This window comes from Tenrec ecaudatus, chromosome 1, assembly GCF_050624435.1.
Source record: "Tenrec ecaudatus isolate mTenEca1 chromosome 1, mTenEca1.hap1, whole genome shotgun sequence".
NCBI classification, from domain to species: Eukaryota; Metazoa; Chordata; class Mammalia; order Afrosoricida; family Tenrecidae; genus Tenrec; species Tenrec ecaudatus.
Genome location: NC_134530.1, coordinates 315,599,998 through 315,607,536, shown reverse-complemented (window position 1 = coordinate 315,607,536; position 7,539 = coordinate 315,599,998). Strand labels below are relative to the sequence as shown.

The window sequence follows — 7,539 nt, the reverse complement described above, 5'->3', positions numbered from 1 at the left end:
TGGGCGGGTGCTGAAAATTGTACCCCTATTTGGACAGGAGACTCTGAACAAAGGATTCGATTTGTCACAAAACAGTCACGTGTTTGTTTCCTTGATTATGCAGCGAGAGTTTTATGAGGAACTAGGGTAAAATGGAAGGAAACAGAGAAGCATGTCAGGCAGACAAAGCTGCCAGTGACCGACAACAGATGCCAAGTTACTTCAGGGACCAATTTGTCAATTTCCTCTAGAACGCTGTGAATTTCATAACTACCAAATATTCGGCTTGGAATACAGTGCTGTGGTGGGGAAACGTCTCTCGGCTAATCAAGGTTATAATTACACTAGAGGCGATGAAAAATAATATTTAATCCCTACCTTTCCTGATACTGTGGATTAAAGACATTTAACCTTTGGGGATATTGTTGCCCTCTCTTTGCCTGCTTATCTTCCTAAATTTTCTAATAATTACTTGGCCAAGACGGTTTAACTGTGATGGCCATGTTACAGTTTAAATGAACATCCGTTCCAGGAACCAAAGGAAACTTGTTATCAGGGCAATGACAGCCTCCCAATCAGTGTGACTCCAGTGGAAACCTTCTTGCTGCTGTTAACAAATTGTGTCAAAGGCACGTACAATGACATTGAAATATGCTAATGCTACCAATTCAATTTGAAGTCCCAGAGCAGATTCATCCTGGACCTAAGCACCAGGACTGGGGTATGCAAAGCTATTTCTTTATCTGTCCTTTCAATCATTAGTTAGGAGTCCCTGAGTGGTGGGAATAGTTAACTTGCTCAGCTGCTAACTGAAATGACATGACGGCAATTGGAGTCCACCCAGAGTCAACTCAAGAGACAGGCTCAGTGATCGACTTTGGAAAATCCAGCCATTGAGAAGCGATAGGGTGCAATTCTACTCTAACACACTCGGCGTTTCCAGGAATCAGATGGGACACATGACAGCAACCTATTTTGCTTTTTGAATCACTCACTGGCATAAGCTATTTTATGAGAACCCTAACTGTGCATTAAGAAAGGATTGAGCAGATTTGAGTCAGAGGAAAGGGTGGAGAAATAAGACTTCGGATAATTTGAAACTAGCAGCCATCTCTAAGGCACTCTCTTTTACAGAAAATCTACTAAGAATGATTAAAACAAACAAACAAGCAAACACTGTGTTGTTTTTTGTGTAACTAGTGTCCAGTCACTTAAGAATTTTATCTGTACAAGTCAATAATCCATGTATTTTCAGTTCATAGCTGGTTTACATTCCTATAATGTCCTTTTCTCGGCAGTGTGTTACATTCTATATTCCTTTGGCTGAACTAATGACATTATCAATACAAAGTGGTTGCACATTGGCCTGCTAATTGCAAGGTCAGGCATTTGAAGCCACCAGCTAGCTCTTCAGGAGAAGGAGTCTCTCTATACTTGTGAAGATTTGCAGGCTCTGAGCCTCAGAGGGGCAATTCTACCCTTCCTTATAGAATTGCTATAAGTCAATGTTGACTTGATGGCAGTGAAATTAATGTCCCAGGGGATGGTTGATAATGCCTGCTAACACAAAATGACAATGATGTCTGTAAGTGAACCTGAGACCTATACACACTATATAATCCATAGGAATGGATTTGGGGCTTACACATAATTTTAGCCCCAATCTGAGAACATTCAGTTTATGGCCCTGCTTGATGCTGGACCTCATGAAGAGATCCCTGAAGACATGGGCACTATAGCAAAGTGTGGTGAAGAAACTAGATGATGCCCAGCTATAAGGAATAATAGACCCGGCCTTTGTGCTGACCATTCACTTTCAGGACCAAGTGAACATGATGTCAAAAAAGGCATAAATTAAACTCCCTGGCAGCCACATTCTGCCTTTGAGTTCAGTGTCTTTGGCGTGAGAGCTGCATAAGGAAGGAAGAGTTAAAAAAAAAAAAAAGAAAAGAAATAATAGAATCAGAGGTTTTGTTTTCAAACAAGCAGTCAGTCAAGTAAAGCATTAATTAAGTTCACATGGAAGAAGCTAACCATCCTGTATAATCCAAGGATTGTGAATAATCTAATCCAAATCTAAAGCAGGAAATGTCATCTGAATTTCTATTGTGAAGACCTGGTTTGTTGCAGAAGATTATGAATGACAGGGGGACTGAAAATTCATTTACAGGATCCACACATGGAATTATGCTCTGGTGAATCCCTCTGATCATAGGTGAGGGATGTGAATGGCTCTGTCATGAGGCAGAGAACATTTTAAAGTCACGATGGCCGATGTAGTTAGGTCAAAATGTAGTATCATTTTATCTTCATTTAAAGATATTCTAAAGCTCTCTCAATTAAAAAAAAAAAGTAAAAGGGAAATACAAGTGGATGAAGCTCCTGGGGAAACCCCTCAGATTATGGAACAGGGATGTGAGCAGCCTTGCTAATGTACAGAATCCATTAGAAAGTGGATTATTGCAGATTCGGTCAGGTTGAAATTTAACACCTTTGCATTTGCTCTTCCTTATGATCCAGTTAGTTTCTATTATTTTCTGATTTTTTCCTATTGAGATCTTTATCTGTCTGTTTCCTTCAATATTCTTTGTTTTTGTGTTGTAGTTACCTCTTTTGTTTTTTAGTGTTTTGCTGTATGTGAAATCCAGGATGCGTCCATCTATAGAGACTGTAATTCTACTAATGGTCCCTTGGAAGCATGTCTGAGAAGTTTGGGGATTAAATGGGGAGCTGATAACAGATTGGGGAGCTGAGTACAAGATTGAAGCAAATGTTCTAAAACTGATTGCAGTCGTGATTGTACGGCATTTCTTGATGTTATTGAACTATTTAATTGTATAATATGTGAATTATATTGCAATAAAACTGTTGGGGGGGGGAAAGTTGCATTATTTCCACAGCAGAATTCAATAAACAATTTTGCATGAATCTAAAGAATGACTTCTGGAACAGCCTCTGATCCCCACAGCCAATTATCCTTTAAAATAAGAAACCGAATGCTGATCTTTGCAGTTTGGGATCATTCCTCCTCATAGACAGGGTTGTTCATAGAGGGTTGTTCTGTTTGCTCTAAGTGCAGTTTACATTGTGTGAGGACAAAATGATGGGCCCTGGTGACAAAGGATATATGTATAAGGCGATTCATCAGTAAATTAACTAAGATCAAATACTGTTCAGAGAAACTTAAAAAAGCAAGGAAATAAGGGCATGTATATTCATTTGTATCTCTTAGCATGCAAGACACTTTGCATGTGATAGACCTAACTCAGATTTTTATTTGGTCATTCGTTCCTCCTGTCTTCATCCTTTTTCTGCATCCATGTTATAAATGTGAGATAAAGAGTTAATTTTAAAGAGCTACACTGATAAAGCTTTCAATTTATAAAAAAGACACAATGTAACAAATTAATACATAATCATCAATTAGTAAATAACCATCATCTATATAGTTTCTTAGAGACCCTTAGGGTTTCTATTTAAAGTGGTAACCATTCTGTTGCCAAGCACGGGTTTAGTGTTTCAACCTAGTCAGAGGTAACTTGAACATAAAGCCTAATGCTCTACCTCCACTGAAAACTGATGGAGATGCAAAATTAGAATCTACTGGATGGCGTTGGTTTGCTTTGCTTAAATAATATCACGAATTAAGAGAGGGAGAGAGATAAGTAAAATAGATTAATCCAAGAACATATGATGAGATGCAAATTCCTAGTTAAATGATCACAGCGGCAGCACTGAGCACTATTTGGGAAGAGATGGAAGATGCCATTGGGCTAGTTATGTGGAACTCTCCAACTCTAGCCAAGCATGCTACCATCGAGCTGCTCCCCACTCTTAGAAACCCTGTATAACAGAGTAGAGCTATCCTTAAGGATTGGAGACTGTAAATCTTAGAAAGCAGAAAGCCACATCTTTCTCCCTTGGATCAGCTGGTGGTTTTGACCTTGAGATTACCATCCCAATGAGTAATCCACCAAGACATTAGTGCATATCCAGGGGAAGAATATTCCAAAAGGAAGAGGTATTACAAGTTCCCTAGGAGGTATTGCAATACTGAAGAGAGATGATGGTGGCTGTAGTGGAGTAAATGTGGGGGGGTGGAGAGAGCAGGAAGTGAAGTCTATTTCAGAGAAAATAGGGACCACGTCACTTGGGATTTTTATAGACCATGGAAAAATGGCGGTTTGGACTCTGAGGAAAATACAGAAGAGCCCAGGGACCAGAGGGATCTCAGTTGAGGAATGGCATGACCTGACAGGCTTAAAAGCTCTATGGATTGAATTGTGCTCCCCCAAATATGAGCTGGAATGCTTTAGCTATGAAAATAGCTTGTTTTGGAAACAAAGCGCTCTTTATTATGTTAATGATCCATATAAATATAGGGTAGGTCCTAAACCTAAGCGTTTCAATGTTAAAGGAACAGTGTAGACACTGAGACAAGAGACAGAACACATGTAAAGATTGCCAAGAGACAAGGACCCTTGATAACTGAGCAAGCACCATAGAGAAGAATCTTTCTCCAAAACCTAATGAGAGAGATGATCTTCCTTTGCAGTTATTACCATGCATTCCATTTCATCAGATAACGGACATAAAAGTACTCCTGGTGGCAGAATGTTTATGTTCTTAGCTGTGAAATAAAAGGTTACACAGGGAAAAGGGAAGGAGGAAATGAGTGACATCAGTTCAGAAGTTACGAAATAATGTAAGCAAAAGTTCAGGGAGACTTCAGCGAGGACATTAGTAAGAGACATGATAAGAATTTTTTGATTACTGGGTCTATTTTGAAAGTAAAGACAGAAGATTTTTGAGTTGAATTTATACGAGTTGGAAGGAGGAAAGTGAAACACTGACGTTAAAGTGTTTGCCTCAAAGAATTGGGAGGAAGAACGGTTATTTACTAAAATAGGGCATCAGGTTTGGTAAAAAGAAAAGATAAAAGTTTGAAAGAACTTTAGCTGGTGGTATAGTCCACTAGGCACTGGGCTGCTAGCCCAAACATTGGAGCTTTGCACCCACCAATTGCTCCACTGTAAAAATAGAGGGAAGTCATTCCCATAAAGATTTAGAGCCGTAGAACCTCTGGGAACAGTTCTTCTTCTGTCCTGTAGGGTTGCTATGAGTAGAATTGACTCAATGGCCCTGAGTCTAGTGTAGCTATGGTTCAGTACTGGAAAGTTTGGTGTTTTAAATTGAACCAACAGCTGCTCAAGAGAAAGACGTACCAATACACTACCAATGATCGCAACCTAGAAAATCCTAGGAGACAATTTCACTCAGTCACATGGAGTCAGAATGAGTGGAAACTGACTCAATGACACATAGCACCAAGTCCTGAATACTTTACACATTTTACTGACAAGATCTGAGATGAATATACAAATACCCCTCACTGGTACCTAAATCCATCACCCTGGGTGGGATCACAAGGAGGACTAAGTATAGCTAGAGTATAGGTAGATAAGGGAACAAGCCTAGTGGTTTAAACCTTTAGTCCCTCTAGAGGTAAGATATGAAGGAGAATGAGAGGTTTCAACTAGAAACTTAAAATAAGTCAGTAAGACAGAAGGATGATCAATAGACTATATGAGGGTGTAGCCCACCCAAAAATAAAACCTCTGTTAGGTGTGGCTTTCATGGTACACATATTTCCTGCTATGTGAGCATCCAGCAACTTTCTCTGTGTTAGTGCACCTAGTGGTGTTGCCTGGGAAGGTTCTCTTTGGTCACAGTGAATTTTTTCATCCAAGCAGTTACACTCTAACCTTGTTTTTTGGGATGGCCAATTTAAGAGGACAGCATGCAGCTGTGAAATTTTGTTTCCTCCTTGGGAAAAAAAGTGCCACAGAAACGGTTGTGATGTTGGACACAGCTTACAAGGACAGCATGATGGGAAAAAACTCAAGAGCATGATTGTTTTCCACATTTCAAAAAAGGTGAATGTCAACAGATGACAAACCTCATTCTGGATATCCATCAACTTCCTGAAAAGACAAAAATGTCCACAATGTTCATGCACTTGTTCTCAAAGACCTGGACTATCTTGGAGCTGGTTTCAGTTAATTTTAATTAATTAAGAGTTTTAAAATTTTAAATCATTTTATTGGGGTCTATTACAACTCTTATAACATTCCACACATCAATTATATCAAGCATAGTAATACAAATTTTGCCTGAATCTTTTCTAAATATTTACTTTCTATTTGAGTCCTTGGTATCAGCTTCTCTTTTCCCTCCTCCCCCCTCCACCCTCCCAACCCCTTGATAAATATAAATTATTATTTTTTCATATCTTATACTGACCACTGTCTCTCTTCTCCCACATTTCTGCTATTCTACTCCCTGGGGGTGGGGAATTATGTGTCCATCACTGAAACTGGTTCCCCCTTCCTCCCCACCTGCCCCACATATCCCCTAGGCTCCTGCTATTGCTACTCCCATTTCTGTTCCTGAGGGGTTTATCTGACCAGGATTCCCTGTGTCATGATCTCTTCTCTGTACCAGGGTACCTGCTCCAGTCTAGCCAGAGCTCAAAGGCAGGACTGGGGTCCTGATAGTGGAGGGTGAGGAAGGATCAGAGAACCAGAGGAATATTGTGTATTTCATTGGTGCTGTACTGCGTTCTGGTTCATTCCTACCTTCCTTGCGGCACTTCTGTGAGGGGATGTCCTATTGTCTACAGATGGGTTTGGGGTCTCTGTTCCAACCCCCCGTTTTCTCAAGTATATGTTTGTGATAGGTAGGTGCATTGTGCCAACCTTGCCAGTAGGATTAATAAGGTCACAGCTTGATTGGAGGGCAAGCCCCTTCTCTCTCTCTCTCTCTCTCTCTCTCTCTCTCTCTCTCTCTCTCTCTCTCTCTCTCTCTCTCTCTCTCTCTCTCTTGCGTGCGCGCTTTCTGGTGGTCAGACCAATATGCAGCTGCCTTAGCGAGTTCTCTGCCCCAACTTGTGAGCTACACTACCTGTGGGATACCCAACCTGTGGATCATGCTGCTAGAGTGTGAGGTTCCTTCGAGAACTGCTTCACCATGCTGTCATCTGGCTGACTGTTGGTGACCTTCCCTGCTGTTTGCTGCCTCTGGCCAGACTGCCTGCATTGCTCTCCAGAAGACTCAACTGTCTGCTTCCTTGACCTTGGACCAAGCAGCCCTATTGAATTGAAGGACTTCCAGTATATTAACTGTTCCGTAGAAGTGAGTTCAACTGAGCCCTCTGTACCACTGTGTGGACTGATAAGCTGTTATATTACTTCATGCTCGATCTATCTATCATATATACTCGAGTATAAGCTGACCCGAATATCTTCCAAGGCACCTAATTTTACCACCAAAACTTCATTAAAAATTGTGCTGAAAAACTGCATTAAAAAGTGTGCTTACTCTTGGGTGCAGTCAAAGTCATATCCATTTGTATGCACATATTACTATGTCAGCAGGTCCACCTAGACAAGATAGGCTGGACAAAGAATGAGAGAAGAAAACAACAGGACCAACGGTCCTGGAGGGACATGAGAGCGTGGGAGGTAGGGGAAGGGAGGAGGTGTCGCCCAACACAGGAAC

At 40.7% G+C, this 7,539-nt stretch overlaps 1 non-coding gene across 1 annotated transcript; it reads left to right on the top strand.

Annotated features, from left to right (window-relative positions):
* The first annotated feature begins 1,771 nt into the window (after positions 1-1,771).
* Positions 1,772-1,906, top strand: LOC142437692 (small nucleolar RNA SNORA13). The gene has a single exon (XR_012782225.1). It is a non-coding gene; the product is annotated as a small nucleolar RNA SNORA13 (small nucleolar RNA).
* Positions 1,907-7,539: the final 5,633 nt, after the last annotated feature.